The following is a 19405-nucleotide window of genomic DNA, read 5'->3' on the forward strand; positions in this document are numbered from 1 at the left end:
TTCCCAGCATCTGATACTGATTCTTCAAAGAAGCCCTCTCCTCACCTCTGGATTTTGAGCCCGGTTGGAGAGGCTGCAAATTGGATCAGCCTAATAGAAACTGTGGTTGAGCCTGGAAGTAATATTCCTTTTCATTTTCCAGGCACAGTGTTCTGAGAAAGAAAGGATTCTTGGGATTCTCTCCCAGCCTGACAGTGGTGGGTGTTGTGTAGTCAGGGTCTAGGCTGCTTCCTAAATCTTATACATTTTCACATCTTCTCTTTGAAGAACAGAAGAGTAGGAAGATTCACTCAAAAACTGTCTCTCCACAATTGATGTCCCAGCCTCTAGGGATTTAGACATGAGTATGGCAGGGTCTCTGTCTTCAAGGAAGTCATAGGCATGTAGAGGGAGACACGTGGAAAGTCACGAGGGCCATGCCTGTCTATAGCACAAGGGCACAAACCGTTCTGAGGTTCTAAGAGCCTTCCCCCAAAGTTCCTGTCATTAGGTTTGGTAGTTTCTGGTAGATTTCATCCTCCATTCTTATATGAGCACGGACTTCTAGATATCCTTAATTTATTTCACTGAAAAAAGATTGGCCATTAGTTGTTTGTAAAATTTACAACTGGGAAAAAGAAAATGGGGTTAGATAATGTAGCTGGATGGTGAATAAGGAAGACCGAAAAAGAACTGATGTCTTTAAATGGCGGTGTTGGCAAAGAATATTGAATATGCTGTGGCCTGCAAGAAGAACGAACAGGTCTGTCTTGGAAGAAGTACAACCAGAATGCTCCTTAGAAGCTAGGATAGCGAGACTGTGTCTCACATACTTTGGACATGTTATAAGGAGGGAGCAGTTCCTGGAGAAGGACATCATGCTTGGTAAAGTAGAGGGCCAGTGAAAAACAGGAAGATCCTGAATAAGATAGATTGACACAGTGGCTGCAACAATGGGCTCAAGCATAACAACGATTGTGAGGATGGCGCAGGACTGGGCAGTGTTTTGTCCTGTTGTACATAGGGTGCTATGAGTCTGAACTGACTCTGCAGCACCTAACAACAACAACATCAGCTACCTGAGCTGCAAAATAACTTTTAAAAAGCTAGTTCTCATGTGGGAACAGGTTCAAAGTAGACAACCAAAAAACTTCTGTTGTCTTAGTCAATGAGCATCAAGCTTTATAATTCACAGAGATTTTTATTTCAAATGGAGGTATGTACTTGTTTTAAAAAATTAAGTCAGCCTTCATTTAATGTTAACTAGAAAAGACAGATTTTTCATCAGAGTCAGTTGACCTATCCCGCTGTTCTCAATGTTATATTGCAGTTGCGTTCACTTAATGTAGGAATCTACTGTTAGATGCCAAGAAAAGCTTAGTCCCAGGATGGCAAATTATTTTTAAATTCAAAAGCCAACACCAGTTGATTGGTAGTGGCTGCCTGGAGCCCTTGGTTGAGGAGTATCCTGAGTTCATGTTGGAGCTCAGTGACATGATTGATTGTTGATGTCTGCCATAGATTTGGAAGTGGGGAGGAATGAGAAGTCTCATATTTGCCAGCTTCCTTTTTTAAAAAATTATTTTATCTTATTGTGGTGAGTACCCATCTAACAAAAAAAATTGCAGCATCCACACCCCTTACCTGTACAATTCAGTGACATTAATTATGTTCACCATGTTGTGCAGCCATCACCACTATCCATCCCCAGATTTTTCCATCACCATCAACAGAAGCCCAGCACCCCTCACGCAATGATTCCCCACTTTTTCTCCCTCCCACTACTGTCATCTACCAATAGACCTTGGTCTCTCTACATTTCTGGCTAGCTTTCTTTTGTTATCACTGAGTTACACAAATTCCGGTGTGAGCTAGTTGTGGGTGTCGGAGTAGAACCCACGTCTTAACCTGAGTTGAAGAGCATATACCTTAGCCAGGAAGTCAGGACCTGGCTCGTTGGTCTAGTGGTATGATTCTTGCTTTGGGTGCAAGAGGTCCCAGGTTCATATCCCAGACGGGCCCTGCTTTACACTTTGGAAATCCTGGTAGCTTAGTGGTTAAGTGCTACTGCAGCTAACCAAAAGGCTGGCAGTTCAAATCCACCAGGTGCTTCTTGGAAACCATATGGGTCAGTTCTCTGTCCTATAGCGTCACTATGAGTTGGAATTGACTAGACGGCAAAGGGTTTGGTTTGGTTTTAGGGAGTCAGGCAGATGAACCTGCAATCCGCTAGCTATGCCTACCAAATTGTACTCTGAGTGGGCAATGGTACACCATGGCCTCATGAGGGGTGTCGTGACTCTAGTTTACAATCTACTGGTGGCATTTTCTTGGAGGTAGATGGGGTGAGAAGAGCAGGACCTGACCCAGGACACAGAGAATGAGGGTGAGGGATGTGGTCTAGCATATGGGAAGAGTAAAAGTACTCCTTGCATGAGTGATTGGTGATTAGTCACAGTTGGTCCCGGCCCTGGTTCCAACCCTGGCTTATCTTTAACCCCCAGTCTACCTCAAGACAAACAATACAAAGAAGAGAAAAACATTTTGGAGTCATTTGGATATACTTACATCACAGCTCAAATGACCAAGGCAGTGGCTGAGCAGGGAGAAGAGCAGGGTGCCCTTCCAGCTTCTCTCTGCCCCGTGCAAAAGTATTTGTTAGACATTCCTTGTCAAGATGCTGATGTTTTGTTCAGAAGTTATTTTATACTCTGTGACATGTCCAAACCAGGTAGCTTGAAACATGAGGAATTTCAACATTTGAATTGTGCTGAAAGGAACAGAATACTCGGGAGGAAAAAGAATTCCACTGTGGAGATTTTTATGTTAACACAGCAGCAAAATTTGAGGTCTAGAATTAAAAAAAAAAAAAAAAAGTTGGATTCTAATGGAACAAGAGACAGAACTGTGAGAAAAGCAGAGCAAACACCAACAAGCACTTGCTGAGTATAAATAGCTGGCATCATGATCTACCTGATTGAAATGATATTTCTGAATTTCATTCCCAGATTTTAAAAGTAAATGGTTCCTGATACTCGGGCTGACTCTGATCCCTGTGCAGGCCTTCCAGTGGCATGGGATCCTGTGTTCTGTAGGCTGCACTGTCCCACTCCACACTCTGTCCTCTGTGACCTGATTCACACTCACACCTGAGTTTGGGGTCCCTTTGTCATGGCCTCCTTGTCCAAACCTTGCCTATCCCTTAGGCTCTTACCAAATTCTGTCTCTTTTATGGAGCCTTGCTTCATCATCTCACTATCTAAAGTTCTCTTTCCAGTTTTTGACCAGCCATTACATTTGCCTTGCACTTGTTTTTTTAATTTCATCTGTCTCTTGTATAATAGAGTTGCTCTGGCTACATGTCTGTGGTGCCATGAACAGACCTGTCTGAGTGTGCTCATGGGAGGTAACTTTGGGTTGCCTGGATAGTAAACTGTGGTACTAGGGCTCCCCTATTCTCCCAGCAGGAGGGGCTGCCTGGAGCTTTGCTTCCCATGGCCTGGGGAGTCCTCCCATTGTAGGGGGGACTGCAATTTCCCACAGGCCCCCAAAGTCTCCAGTTCAGGGCAGCTAGAGCTCTGCAACAGGTATCTGACCCTGTAAACAGCCCTAAACCCAGACCGTCTCCACCATGCAGCCTGGTTCTTCCCCCACTGGCAGTACTGCTTTGCTGTGATTTCCCTGTGCGACAGGAGGCTGCATTGTGGAGGGTTCCCACTGAAATGCAGACCCATGCTACAGGTCCCCTGGGCCTGGTTCTGGCAAGTCCCTCTGTGGGCTGTCAGGAAGTTCAGGGGACCCATGCTTCTCTCCTCTTGTTGATCCTTAGCCAAAAAAGGTTTTCTAGTAAAGTCTTTTCTTTAGCTCGTATTGTATAACTCTTGGAACTCCTCCCTAACCTCGGTGTGTGGCAGGTGGAGACTGAGACAGGATCTAGATGCTCATGGAAAGGCCCACCTTGAATGACAGCATCTGATCTCTCCGAATGGGATCAAAGACTATTTAGCTGGATGGGACATTAGTGCCCCTCTTACCTAGTGAGGAATCCAAGGAAAAGAGATGTGAGGAGACTGCTTAAGATCACAGAGTTGCTGTGCAAAACAATGGCCTTGAATGAATGAATGGGGTAAAGATGCTTGGGTGGCAAACTCAAAATGAGCACAAGAACTGAGTTCTGTTTACACTTAAGCAAAGACTCACGACCTCCGAGGCTCCTCTGTATCATGGAAACACAGTATTGCCCATGCCTGCAGCTCAAGGTTCTCACGTTTTCTTAATCTGTCTGCAAAATTGACCACTTTTCCTCAACTCTTTTCCTTTGACTTCCGTGAACATCTCTACTCTAATTTTGCCCCACACTGTGACAACCCTTGGGTTTTCTTTCTCTCTCTCCTTCATTCAGCCTTATTCTCTTTGGATGGCCTTGTGTTCTTCTATGGCCTCATCTGTGCTGATTGAATCCTGATGTTGGCTAGCCCTGCAACTGGGCAGCCACAGCATCGCATCCACCTCGGACCAGCCAGCACTTTTCCTGGCACCTACTGCTCTTTGGAAAATTAAAGCATATATTGAAAAATATGAAGTGTCATGGTAAAGTAATCTAACATCTTGTAGTCAAACCAAACCTGTTGCCATCGAGTCGATTCTGACTCATAGCGGCCCTACAGGACAGAGTAGAACTGCACCGTAGGGTTTCCAAGGCTGTAATCTTTATGGAAGCAGACTGCCACATCTTTCTTTTGGTGAGCAGCTGAGATCTTAACCACTGTGCTACCAGGACTTCTAGATCTTGTGGTACCTATGGATTATCTAGTGAGAAAAGAGGACCAGGTTACCTTGTGAAATACTTGGAGAATGGTGAGTTTCTCCCATTGTAGGTGGGGTGGCCTCACAGACCTCCAACTACAGGGGTGTAAGGACTGGGCCTAGCTGTCGGCTCTAAGATCCACGGTTGCACGTCCTACTTTCCTCTGAGCCACGCTTCCCACAGGCTGCTCCTGGCCAATGGTTGAGCACTGTATTCAGGTCATCAGTTCTAGTGGTCTGAATTATACCCAAATGACTTGAAGGAAGAAACCCTGGTGGCACAGTGGTTAAACACTCGGCTGCTAACCAATTCGTCGGCAGTTCAAACTCACCAGCCACCCCAAGGGAGAAAGATGTGGCAGTCTGCTTTTATAAAGATTACAGCCGTAGAAACCCTATGGGTCAGTTTTACTCTGTCCTCCAGGGTCACTATGAGTCAGAATCGACTCAACGGCAGCAGGTTTGGATTTTTTGGTTTGACCTGAAGGATCTCTGTATTTCCAGAAATCAAACAATTTGTTCTTTGGGATGAGGTATGTCAAAACGATTATTGAATTGACCCTCTGTTCACACCTTGGAATGTCTGTTTTAAAAATGTTTCTAAAATTGTCTTCTTAATACAAAAGAAAACACTGTGGAAAAATTAGATGTACAAATAAATAAAACAAGGAGAGTTTAAAAACACCCATGACTTCATCCCCAAGATAAACTGAAGATAACGCCTTGGGGTATATCCTTCTAGATCTTTTGTTTGTTTGTTTGTTTATCCTCAGTGCTTCAATCACACTTCAGCTTATAGCTCAACACTGATATTGTTTTCCATAGCATACTTGTGCTGTCACTGGGTAATTGGTGCTTTAGGATATTCAAAGCAGACATTGGTTACTATCCGTTTTTCTGCTTGTCAGAATATGGAGTGATAAATTCTTCATATCTTTGAGATCCTTGTATATAGGCATAGTTATTTTTTTAATCACATCAGTTCACATATGCTACTCTATAACTTTTTTTTTTTCTTTTTCTTGTCAGGTTTTCATTCTTTTTTTTATGCGAACAGGATTTGGGAGTGGACATTGAATGCCGCAGGGTTCAACAATTTTACATTACATCAAAGTAAAAAGATTCTTAAGAATATAATGATGGCATATAATTTTACTGTTATAGCACAACCCTTAAATGAATTAAATGACTGCTTCACAGAAAAATACTATAATACAAGAGATAAAAATTTTAAGACACAAGTGACCAGTAAAGCCACGACAAATGCAATGATCAAAGTATTTATCTGTCCTTTTATCAAGCTTTTACAAACTTATTCAGTCTTCACTGTCTGCGCAAATCAGTTTTCGTTACTCCATAGCTTTCCATCTATCTTTTAACTTGCCGCTTGTTTGGTTGTTGAATTTATAATATAATAGCATCTTAGTTCAGTTTCCCTCTCCCTGTTTCCTCACACCACATCTCAGATTCCTGTCTTCTTCCCAAAGCCATGCCTGTTTTTTCCTAGATGGATGTTTTTCAGAAGTTACTGGCTGATTGTTTAAAGCATGTCTTGTCTTGCTTTTACCAGATCTTCTACTGTCTTCTTTCTTTCTTCTACTTTGAAGAGTTTCTGTTCCTTCCTCTTTCTCTTCAGGATCTTGTAGTTGGCTTCCATGGTTAAACTTAGACAAGAAGAGATTCTTGTGAGACCTCAATAAGGACACTGTACCCCCTGAGGATTCAGTCACCACAGAGGGTCACTAACACTTTTTCCTATATCCAAATTAGCTGGAGTTTCCATTTCACTCTCATTACTATTAATTAGGTTTATCTCGCAAAGTTAATGTCCTTGCTTTTTTACTTTCCACAACTTTTGCTGCTGCCTTCATTAGAAAAGTTGATGATTTTTCATTTCATACAGAATTCACATAATTCTTAATTTTCTCCATCATGTGGTTGTAGCTGAAGTGTTGAAAAATGGTACGGAATGTATCTTTCTGAGAGATTATTGTAATCAATTTTCTTTTTAAAGGCGTATAAGAATTTGGGTTATCAAATATTCTTTCAAAGACTTCTGCTTCCTTAAAATTGCCATTTTCCATACAAACATCTATATCCTGAATTTTAATTAAATTCTGTATTTCTTCATGAAGTTTGTCATGTTCCTTTTCAATTGACTCTGAAATCACCAGGGCCGATTCCCGGGGTGTAATTCTTTCACCACTTTCAAACTGTGCATCTAGGGTTTGTTTTTCCAGCTCCAATTCTTGTGAAAACTGACCTATGTATACAGTTCTCAAATGGTAAGCCGTTAGACTGGACAGTCCATGAATATTAGCCTCCATGTTGTCTTGGGTCTGGTGGAAGTCCAAGTGGCTGTGGCAGAAGGACCGACCACCAGGCGAGCTTCCCGGTCCTCGGGTGCCCGATCTGCACCTGACACTGCAGCAGTTCCTGACCGCGCGTTTTGCCCCTTCAGGCTCTGAGCGACGATTGGTTCATGCCAAGCGTGCGAGGCAACGCGGGGGTCTCTTCTGGCGGGAAACGGCCAATCACAACTCCACGGCGTGCAAGCTAGTCAAGTCTGGCTTTCTGATTGGCCAAGACACCTCCTCTGGACGTTGAGAGTTCCCACCAGAAAGAGTGGAGGGGTTTAAGAGGCTACACTTCCGGTTTCGGGCTCTGCTTTGCGGGAAGATCTTTGTCTCTTTTTAGCTTCTGTTCCTTGATTCTTTGGTGATTTTCATGTGGCCTACTAGCTGTAATTTTTTAAATTTAAAATTATGTTGGGGTCTTTTTCTGTTAATATGTATTAATCTACACCATCATTCTAATGGCAGGATGGTGTTGTGTACTGCTATATTCTATTTTACCAGCCTTCTATTAGTGGACGTTTAGTTGTTTTTTTTCCTCCTCTTGTTTTTGCAGCTACAAACAATGCTTATAGGAAAATCATTTTACTAAAGCTTTAGTTCCCCCCCGTAGTATATATATATATATATATATATATATATATATATATATATATATATATATATAGTCTTCAAAGTATAATTTCTAGATCAAAGGGTATGTATATTTTTAAGGCTTTAAATACTTTGGCCAAATAGGCTTCCAAAAAAGTTGTTGTTATTAACATTCCCTCAATAATCTATAAGAGTGCCCATTTTCCTACAATACACTCTTGCAAACTCTGGATTTTTTTTTTTTTAATGTGTATTTGGAGTCCCTGGGTAGTGCACATGGTTAATATGCTCGGTTGCTAGCTAAAATGTTGGAGGTTTAAGCCCGCTCACAGGCACCTGGGAAGAAAACCCTGCCAACCTATTTCCAAAAAAAAATTGACCATTGAAAACCCCGTGAGCACAGTTCCACTCTGACACACATGGGGTCATGATGAGTCAGAATTGGTATAAGTGTATATGCATATGTTTATACACACGTGTCTTTTTTAAATTGCCAAATCTGATAGAAAATATTTCATTAAAAAATGTTGGAATGCTATCATTCCTCCTTACTCTTTTTTCGTGACCGGTTGGTTAGAAAATGAACCTGCTTCTTTTAAGAAATGACTGTGGCTGAAAATGCCTGTCACTGGCTCACAGGTAGCATTCATTGTGTGTGAGCGCATGAAAGATCGAGAGTGGAGCGGGAGAGCGAAGGCTGAGACAGCCCCTCATCCTGAGGCTGAGTACAGGGAGAGAGGCCTGTGCTGCTGCAGGCCCAGGTTGGAGAAGCAATGACCTGTACACCCAAGTGAAATCAAGAGCGTGCCCCATCTCCCATGACGAGATCTGTTATAATAATACATTTCTTACAAATGAACGATGCTCTCAAACTCCTGACCATGCTTTACCATGAGGTATCCTCAACATCCTTTATAATAGGTCGTTATTTAGTGCTTGCTTTTTACTCACTGCACATTCTATTTTCGAGACATTTCTTCTACATTTTATTTAGCCAAGGCTAAAAAAAAAAAAAAAAATTTTTTTTTTAGTTTTTTTCTTTGCCAAGGAGTTTCCATTCACTCCACTACTGTTTGAGGCCATGCTTGCTGTAAGATTAGATTCTTCAACTCTTCCCCCTCTCTGAAAAGTATGGCTAATTGATGGTGAATTGGGTCACAGAAACCTATTGTTGGGAGTGATGGAATATAGAAGGATTTATGGGTTGGATTTTTTTTCTTCTTCAAGAATTACCAGCTAAACCCAAATTATAGCAAGAATTCTTACAGTTCAATAATTAAAAGCAAAAGGCAGTCCCTGTGGAAAAAAAAAATAGTGTGGTCTGGAAGATATCTTTCCAATTGAAGCCGACTGTAGAACTCCCAAATATTATGGATACAAATTAGCTATATTTGATCACTGGATCTGATTTGCCCTAATTGTCCTCATTTCTGTGGCCTCCACATGCACTCTGTTTATAGCACACGCGGTTAGCAGCTCAGTGTTGGGATCTGGGCTATAGTGTGCAGGCAGGCTTTAGGGATCTGTGTTTTTCCTCGAAGACATAGAAGTCTTATACATTCAGACCAAAGATATGGTACAAACCAACACATTTTGTTATGTAAAATGTTTTGCTTGTCTCTTGGAATGATCGATGGGAACCTGAGAAGAATTTGAAATCTGAGCAGTCAAGCAACCAGGAATTAGGACCTTATCTAAAACTTCAGCAAAAGGTCCAGACCACTTTAGTTGAGAAATCGGGTTGGAAATCTCCTGAGAAGTGGCTTTACCACAAGATTTCTGATGCTTCCTAGTTCTGAATGAGTGAGAAATATGGCAAGAATGTACCATGTGCTTTAGTGTCTTTTGCCCTCTTTTCTGGCTTTGGATAGGAAACTGAAGGATGCAAACAAATGGATAAACAAGTATCCCTTGAGGGAACTTTTTCAGAGGTTTGGACCATGCTGGTTTGAACAGTAGGGAATGTTCTCTTCTCCCAGCTTTCTTTTCAGTTCTCGGAACCCCTGCCTGCTGCGAATGTGGCACTTATTGTTACCGTAGATGGCTTGGCAAGCTCTTCCCCCTGGAGACCTGAATTCAAATCCTGGCTTGCTTGGTGCAGAAGGGAAAAGGAAACAGTGGTCTTGAACCCATCTCTTGTGAGCTTCTGTCTATGTAACACTCACACATATGTGCACAAACACACTCATACATTCCCACATGCACATTCATGCCCACACTCACATTCTCTCTCACACACACACATTCACCCACACTCACACATTCTCTCACACTCACACACTTACACATTCACATACTCACTTTCATACACATATGCACGTGCACACACATACACAAACTCTCAAACTCATTCACATCACACATTCATTCACACATTCACACATTCTCACACACATTCACATTCATACACATGCTCACCCACACATTCACACACACTTGTACACACACTCACACACATTCTTTCTCACACACGCTCAGCCTGCAGTACTCCGTTCAGTTGGCTGACATTGCCGGGAAAGTCCCAGGGCAGAAATGGAAGCAGCACTGTGGGTCAGAGCTCTCAGTTGCAATGGCATAGCTGTGTGTGGGAGGCTGGCAGGAGTCTCCCCCTCATCGTGCCTGCCTTCAGCGAAACACTCAGTGAGCACTTGGTTTCAGCTTTCCCTAGCCCTCCCCTCCTCCACACAACCAGGGCATTGGCAGCAACAGTGCTGTGGGGGGAGTGAGCTGCACACACAGGGCCCCACCAGCACAGCAGAGAGGAAGTGGGCCATGTATGTGCCTGGGCATGTGTGAGTGGTGTGTGTGAATGTGGTGTGAGTACGTGTGCATGTGTGTGGTGTGTGTGTATGTGTATTGTGTGTGATGTGGTATGTTTGGTGTATGTGTAAGTGTGGTGTGTATGTGGTGTGTGTGCATGTATGTGTGGTGTGTGTACCTGTGCATTTTGTGGTGTATGTGCTGTGTGTATGTGTGTGATGTGCATCGTGGTGTGTGTTAACTGTGTGCATGGTGTGTGTCTATATATGTGTGGTGTATGTGGTATGCGTGTATGTAAGTTTTGTGGTGTGTGTGGTATGTGTGCGAGTGTGGTCTCTGTGTGCGTGAGATAAATTATGGTGATCTTTGGTGATTATTAACTTCAAGTGGGAACACACAGAGCTGTTTACACCTTTCTGACCAACCACAAGACTCATATCAATTTATTTCTATGTCAAATCGGATTTGCTCCCAGTCTCCTCCCAGGAAAACCCATTACATTTCCACAACTATTACACACATGATAAAGTAAATGCAGCCCTTAATGCATCAGGCTTTAAAGGCCAGCACCAGCCCCTGGGCCCAGACCCGGCTCCTGCTCTGGTGCTGCTTTGCTGAACACCCATGCTAACCATCCTACAGGAAGTAGTCTTTATGCAGTGGGCCCCCAAGATGAGGCCTGGAGGCCTGACTCACTTCAGTTTGCCCCTATACAAGAAGCCCTAGGGAGGAGGGAAGTGGGGGGGGGGGGTGCATTTTGGCAGTTAAACTTTTATTGTCTCTCCAGAATAAAACTCCACTTCTGTAGATCCAAATGTCCCTGGGTGGTGCACAAGGTTTGCAATTGGCTACTAACTGAAAGGTTGGCAGCTGGAATCCACTCAGTGCTTTCATGGAAGAAGGACCTGGGGATCAGCCAAGAAAACCCTATGGAGCTGAACTACTCTATAACACATGGGATCACCAAGAGTCAGAATCAACTCAATGGCAATGGATTTGGTTTTTGGTTTGGATTAGAGACACAAGGAAGTGATTCTTTTTTTTTTTTTTTTCTCACTGGCTTTTGAGGCAAATCCTTTTGACTCTAATGAGATGCATATTGTTGTCTACTCCAGGATAGAAAGTGCAGAAGGGAGAGTCTGGCTACAGAAAGGAAACAAGGATGGCTAAACTGGTTAAGAAACTGTCACTCAAACATTTCTCTCTCCCTTGCCTACTAGGAGACAGAGATTCTATAAAGATAGCATGGCTTGCCAAAATTTTCCATCTATCTATGTGGAGAATGTGTTTAAAGTCATCCATAATTTAAAAACATTTTGCTTTAGGATGGCAATATTTTAAAATAAATGACTCTGTGGTAGTTATCACTATACCTTCTATTCTACCAACTTTTATTTTATTTGCTAGAATATAAACCATTGCAAGATTCCCTCATTCAAAATAATTTATTATCATTTATTTAGCATGGAAGTAGTCTTTATAAAATTTTTATATCTGAATTTATTTTATAGTCCAGTATCTGGTAACATGGAAACCCTAGTGGCACAGTGGTTAAGTGCTACGGCTGCTAACCAAAGGGTTGGCAGTTCGAATCTGCCAGGAGCTCCTTGGAAACTCTACGGGGCAGTTCTACTCTGTCCTACAGGGTCACTATGAGTCAGAATCGACTCGACAGCACTGGGTTTGGTTTGGTTTTTGGTTATCCAGTAACAAAAATCACCATATATATACGATATATCTCTACCACTTGAATAGCTCAGTTACTTTAGGTGGATGCCAATTAGTTCTTCCTTGTCTCCACCTTGATGTAACATCTACTTTACTTAGACATATCTTAAGAAGTTTATGCTTTCTAGCCTGTAGGTTTAGATCCTACAAAAACAAAGAGTCATTTGCATTCATTGGTTATACCTCTAGATGCTTTTCTGCCACACAAAGGCTCGCTAAATCAACGCCCTTGTCTGGACCTGTTTACTAGAGCTCTAAATCAGTGCCCATACCTGGACCTGCTCACTAGCACTCTAAATCAGTGCCTATACCTGGACCTGCTCACCAGTGCTCTAAATCAATGCCCATACCTGGACATGCACACTAGCACTCTAAATCAATGCCCATACCTGGACGTGCACACTAGTAGTCATGAGTGCCCAGAGCATCATGTATAAATAAAGGCAGCACATACACCTCTATACACTGCCATTCAGATGGGAGCATCTGCTTGCGAGAGTGGAGCTGTGTGAAAACATCACTTCATCTCTATGAATTTGACTTTATGAATTCAGCATGAAGAGAAAAAAAGAATATCACGTAGTATGGACAATGACAGTGGTCATGATTTTCCCCTAGTGAGTCCAGTGGGTCCTCTGGCAGGGCTTCTCTCCTGGCACAAACACCTCATTGAGTGTTTTCACGGGCGTGGATAGAAGTGTGTCCCATACAACACAGTCTCTACACCCACACCAACAACTTCCATTAGTGTTCAACTGAAGAAACGGTCAAATTCTCCAACAATGAAGGAAGTTACTGAAGACATTCCCAACTTGGGGCTTTCGAGGCTGGTTCCAGGTGGTCCCCCGCTTCCCGCTTAGTAAGGCTTTAAAGATAACCTGTGGGTGAGAGGCAGACTAGATCGATACATTGTGATGTAGTCATGAAACAGAATGCTATACAGGAGTTAGAAATGAATATATGCACAAACAGAGATGATTCTCACAAACATAATGTAAAGCGAAAGAAGCTAGACACAAAAAAATGCATACTGTATGATTCCATAAAGTTCCAAAACAGACCAAACTGAACTGTGGCACTAGGAGTGAGTGTGTTGGCTGCCCTTTGAGCTGGGGCGACTGGAGCACGAGGGGGCTTATAGGGTGCTAGTAAAGTTCTGTTCCATAGCTGGGTTCCCTTCAGAAAAAGTGTCAAGCTGTTCACTTATGGTTTGTGCGTATTCAGGAACACTTATTCAGGACTGCTTATGTGCCCACCCTCCTGCCAGTTCTCTACTCAGGAGGCGCTGTTGCTCAGTAGAGTGTAGACCAATGAAGAACAACTCGAAAGATTGCCAAAGACTTTGATAAGAATGTCCCAGAAGAGCCCCTCAGATTTATGGAATCCTAATGACCACATTGGAGCCTTGTTGCGCAGCTGTTAAGAGCTCAGCTGCTAACCAAAAGGTTGGCAGTTTGAATCCACTAGCTGCTCCTTGGAAGCCCTATGGGGCAGTTCTACTCTGTACTATAGGGTCACTATGAGTCAGAGTCGACTCAGCTCAACTGCAACAAGTTTTTTGGTTAATGACCACATTAAGGAGTTCTGGTGGGGCAGTGGTTAAAGCACTTGGCTGGTAACTGAAGGGCAGGTGGTTTAAACCCACCAGCTCCTCCTTGGGAGAAAGATGTAGCAGCCTGCTTCCTTAAAGATTTACAGCCTTGGAAACCCTATGGGGCAGATCTACTCTGTCTTTACAGGGTCACTATGAGTCGGAATTGACTCCATGGCAGTGGGTTTTGTTTTGGTGTTTTTGCTTGAATGATCACATTGTAGGGCACATATGTTTATCCTTCCCTGTGGCCATAAACATCATGCTGAGCCTCAGGACAATCCAGGGCATGGTGTACGTCTCCAGTCTCTGCTTGACCATAGTTTCCCTTTAGGCCTCATATCAGCTCCAGGTCTCCAGACAAAATATTAGATGGGACACTCAATTATAATAGAGGAAGATTTAACAGGGAGACTATTTACAAAGTTGATGGCTAGAATATAAGGAAATGACAAAGGATCGCCACAGCCAGGGCTATCACCACTCCTAAATCTGAAGGGGCAAGGAAAGCTAGTGTCATAAAAACCTGGCAAAAGAGAGTCCTGAGAGAGGGCCACCTTGAAAGGAACCGTAACTTTCATTCAGGTGACATAGCCAATCAGAGGCAACTACTTCAGAAAGGAGCTGGTGGAATAAACACTCACTCTCCATTGCCAACCCCACTGGAAGTCAGAGCATGTGGGAGCCCATTGAGGGGGTCCATGTGTTCGGTTGGCCAAGGCCCACGGAGGTATGGAGGAGGATGAGGTCTGGAGGGACCCTGCGTTGCTGCTGTTGAACCACAGACAGGAGCTGAGACATTGTGGTCATGGGCCACGCCTCTGCCTTCCTGCTTCAGAAGCCCACAGCCCTGATTGCAGAACAAAACGTGTTTGTGTTTTTCTAAAGAGTAATTCATTAGCTTTAAGTATCATCTTAGAAATGTTTTGATTATTCTCGTGATTAAAAATGGATGCTTAGGCAAGTTAAAAAACCAAATAAATTCCTTGCACACGATTACCCTGGGGGGGTGTGTGTGGGAGGGCGGTGGGGGAAACATAACAGTAAGATTTTCTTTCTTTCTTTTTTGTAATCTCTGTTTTAGAAGCTTGTTTTAAACACAAATGTAACAAAATCTCAAATTTGCAAGGTAAAAGGTGTTGAGAACCTGACCCTGAGAAGAGGAAATGGCCACAGCAAGTTCCGTAATCCGCGGCAGGACTTCAGCCCCGGCCTCGTCCTTAAAATCTATATGCCGCTTTCTCTCAAATATGACATGACCTGTACCAAAGCCCCAAAGTCACAAGGGACCTTTCTTTTATTTGCCTTTATCTTAGATGATAATAAAGTAGAAGAGACATGGAGGGTGCTTTACAGTAATGGCTTACACACATTTTTTAAAAAATTATGTGATTGGAAAATAGTGTGTATTCAGAAAAGTGCCCACATAAATCAATAGCTCAGTGAACGCCCATACCATGGACACAACTGCACAGACATCAGGGCTGGTGCACCCACTCAGTGACTAGCTGGTGGGCTAATGTAGGAGGTGGCGTTGGACAACTACCCTTAGGGGGCGGCCACAAATCAGACAAGCCTTCTTATTTCTGGCGTAGTTGGGAAACAACAGATCTTCCTGAGAAGAAAAATTTCACCGAAAAATGCTTGCTTAGAGTTCTGGAAAGGAAAGAAAAGCAAGATAGACAAGGGAAACGGAATGAATTGAAGATTATATAGGAAGTGTGGAGCTATAATTTACAGAAATAATGGCAAATTAGTCATGTATGTCCAACTTCTCACTAATCCGGAAGAAGCGAGAACCACGAAAAATGTCACGAGTCAACGTAATTAATTCCAAGGTCTGACTTGCTTGAGAGCAGAAATATTGGCATCTGAGACGGCTTTAGTGCAAAACGAACATGTGTTTACAGAAACTTCCTTGAGGTCTTTAGGCTGACAGTGGGCTTCACAAAAATGTCCAGCCCCATTTTTGCTACTTTATCACCAAATATTTGGTAAAATGATTAAGAAGAAAAGTAATCTAACATAGATTGCCACTCCATCAAATTCCCTGTTACAATAGACCACAGACTTAGTGATAGACCAGACTTTAAAAGTATTGCATTCTTTTGGCCCATTAATAATATTTAGGGTGTAGAGTAACTGCAATGAAGTTATGGTGCTGAGGCCTTCAGTAAGGAGATTTCAGATCCTGAGGTTGATCCTACTATCTGGTTATACTTTCCATATAGGGTTACAGGGTTGTCTAGCAAATGGACAATGGTTCGGATGTGATAATGGCACAGTCTGACTTCCTTGTGAGCCCTCACTTTCTGAAAACCAGATTCATCCAAAAACTTAAAATTCAAATAAATATTGCTCTGACTTATTATAGCATTCCAGTTGTCATCTGGCTTGTAATGATTAGTTTTCAGCCTTCAGTGATGGTCCAAGCACAGCATGACTCTAACTCTGATCCTCCATGTCAACACATGCATTTAAACCCGTAAACCACCCCCTGCTTCATCTGTCCATTTCTAGACGCTGAGTATCCACAACATAAACCTGCCTCACTGACCCATGTAATCACCATGCAGACATTTTACGGTTGCTTTTCCCTAAGCCAGATGAAAACGATTATAAACTACAAGGGCTCCTTTGATACGACCTATTAATAGCCACATTGCTTTTTGATGGGAAGGGGGAGGTGGTAGAGAGACCTGGCCTGGGGGGAGGGTAGAAGGGGCCCCGTCTCCTGACTGCCCAGTGTGGAGTGCCTGAGGTTGAGGCATCAGGGGTCATCCCTCCTTAGTCCATGGCGTGTCCTGGACTTGAGTGTCCTCCTGGCTGAGGTCTCCCATGTGGCTCCAGTGCTGCGATCTTTCATGTGAAAGAATGTTGGACATTCCAGCTATTCTGAGCAGCATCCTTGATGTCTCATTTCAGGGGACCGCTTCACGCCACAGTGACTGCTAGCTGTTAACTGCATAACATGGTCTATTTGTCTTGGCCGCCACCCCTGTTTTGCTAACTGGAGAGAAATGGGAGAGGGTAGACTTCCCCATATACCGGAGAGGGGGCCATCCCTCTGCCAGGGGGAAAAACCAGTCAAAGCCTCCTGGCAGGGACAAGGCAAACGAATGTCCTTCATCTTTCTCTCCCTCTCTGAGACGTGATGAAAATGCTGAAGGGAAGATTTTACTCAAAGCCTTTTGGACAAACTTTGAAGCAAATCAGATGAGGAAAGTTTGTAAGACTGAATGACCAGTGAGCAAATGCATCGGGTTAGTAGGCCTGATTCCTGCCCCCCTGGTCATGTCTAATGTGAGGAAATACTCTTCATACAATCCCCAGCGTGAAAAGTGTCTCTGAGTGGGCAGCGGCGGGTTTTCTACTGTCACATTTGGTGTGCTCAATCACCCTACCCCCTAGCCACTCATTCAAGAGGTCAGAAGCATTAGCCAAGGCAAATCTTTTCCATATTTTCACATCTTGAGACTCATCAAAGTGGACAAATGCTATCTGATACCAAAGAGTAGAAGAATGGGCTACAGGCAATGTAGCTTTAATATAGAATTTTCCTCGAATTTGGAATAACATAGAATATCAGATTCCAGATTTTTAAGGACAGACCGTTGAGCAGGGAAACATTTAGATAATGAGTGGATAGGCACACTAGTTAAAGGTTAGACAGTCTTCTCCCAACATTGGCTTCAGCTCCATCCAAGAGTGACCACCATGTTTCTGTGCCTTGCATGTGTGTTTGGCACTGGTCTTCAAGAAATGTTCACCAAGTGCCCCTACTTTGGCTTCCTCTCATCTTTTATTGGAAGTTCTGATATGTGACCACATGTTCATTTAAAACTCCTCCAGGATAAAGACAGAACCTATGGACAACTTCAAGTGAACCTAAAGATAATAATAATGAAACACACACACATACAACCTAGTTGCCATTGAGTCCATTCTGACTCATGGCAACTCCAAATATGTCAGAGTAGAATTGTGCTCCATAAGGTTTTCAAAGGCTGATTTTCAGAATTAGGTCACCAGGTCTTTCTTCTGAGGTGCCTCTGAGTGGACTCAAACCTCTAACCTTTTGGTTAGTAGCCGACCACTCAGGGACTCCTTCAAAAGATATCACAGGCACATCTGACTATGACCTCTTTTATCCCTGTTGTATCTAGAATCTCAAAGAAGACACCAGCTTTGACCTTGGCCCAAGAAGAATTCAGGATCCATATAGAGTGATAACTGAGACAAATCTGGAGTGGAAGAAGAAGACAGGAAGAAAAATAGCATGCCTGCTTAGAACCCATGTCTCTGAGGGTTGGGATAGCACTCACATGCTGAAACCATTAAAGAAGTCAATCCAAATAGTTACCTCAATGGAAGAAAACATCATCCAGGCTCTTAACAAGTAATAATTGAAAGACAAAAAGAGCATTGTTTTGGAAAGGTTGTGTTAAAAAAAAAATCATTTTGTAAAAATCATGCTACACAGAAGTGACAACTCAAATAGCCATGTGTGACTCACATATAGTCACTTTCTGGCAGGTTTTTGCCCTTTCTGGGTTGAGCGGGGTACACCTTCCCTCATATTCTTCTCCACAGGTTATGTTGAAGGCATATCTCACTGGCTTATGTTTTCTGCTTTGTTAGGAGACAATGCGCAACAGAGAGACTCACCTGGCTAAAGTTGTGATGTGCAAGATGGGCTGTTCTTTGTGCTCCATGGCCTGGTGTGTGGCCTTGGGGAGGGAATTGACCTATTGAGAGCTGGCTTAGTTATCTAGTGCTGCTATGACAGAAATACCACAAGCGGATGGCTTTAACAAGGAGAAATTTATTCTCTCACAGTTTAAAAGGCTAGAAGTCCAAACTCAGGGAGCCAGCTCCAGGGGAAGGCTTTCTCTGTTGGCTCTAGGGGAAGATTCTTGCTAACAATCTTCCCCTGGTCTAGGAGTTTCACAGCACAGGGACCCTGGGTCCAAAGGATGGTCTCCACTCCCGGCTCTTTTTGCTTGATCTCTCTTCTCTCTGCTTGCTTCTTTCTTTTATGTTTCAAAAAAGATTGAGTCAAGATACAACTTAACCCTGTAGATTGCATCCTTCCTCATTAACATAACTTCCTCTAATCCTGCATCATTAACATCATAAAGGTAGGATTTATAACACAGGATAATTACATCAGATCACAAAATGGAGGACAACCATACAATACTGGGAATCATGGTCTAGCAAATTTGATATACATTTTGGGGGGATACAATTCAATCCCTAACAGGATCCTCAGTTGATTCATCTATAAACAGGAACCATATTCCTTACTTCAGAGTTCTTATGATAAACAAATGTGCTAATATCTAGGAAAAATGTGTGCATTTAAATTTTGCCTTTTGCATCAGACTCTAACCTTCTGTTCAGGGAAAAAGGAAAGCGCTTAACCAGAAAGATCATTTTGCTCTTCCCTCTGCCTCTTACAACAAAAATCTCTTAAAAGCTAGAGGCAAATACTGCAGATTTTTCCTTGTAGTATGTTTCATTGTTTTCATTCATGGACATTGAATCATAGACATTAAATTATGGATGGACAGAAACATATTTAATACAT

General features: G+C 42.8%; 1 pseudogene; it reads right to left on the minus strand.

The window, feature by feature from the left end:
* Positions 1-6101: 6101 nt before the first annotated feature.
* LOC126058714 (telomeric repeat-binding factor 1-like) lies at positions 6102-18527 on the minus strand (annotated as a pseudogene).
* Between the last annotated feature and the right edge of the window lie 878 nt (positions 18528-19405).

The sequence above is a fragment of the Elephas maximus genome, chromosome 1 (assembly GCF_024166365.1).
Source record: "Elephas maximus indicus isolate mEleMax1 chromosome 1, mEleMax1 primary haplotype, whole genome shotgun sequence".
NCBI lineage: Eukaryota > Metazoa > Chordata > Mammalia > Proboscidea > Elephantidae > Elephas > Elephas maximus.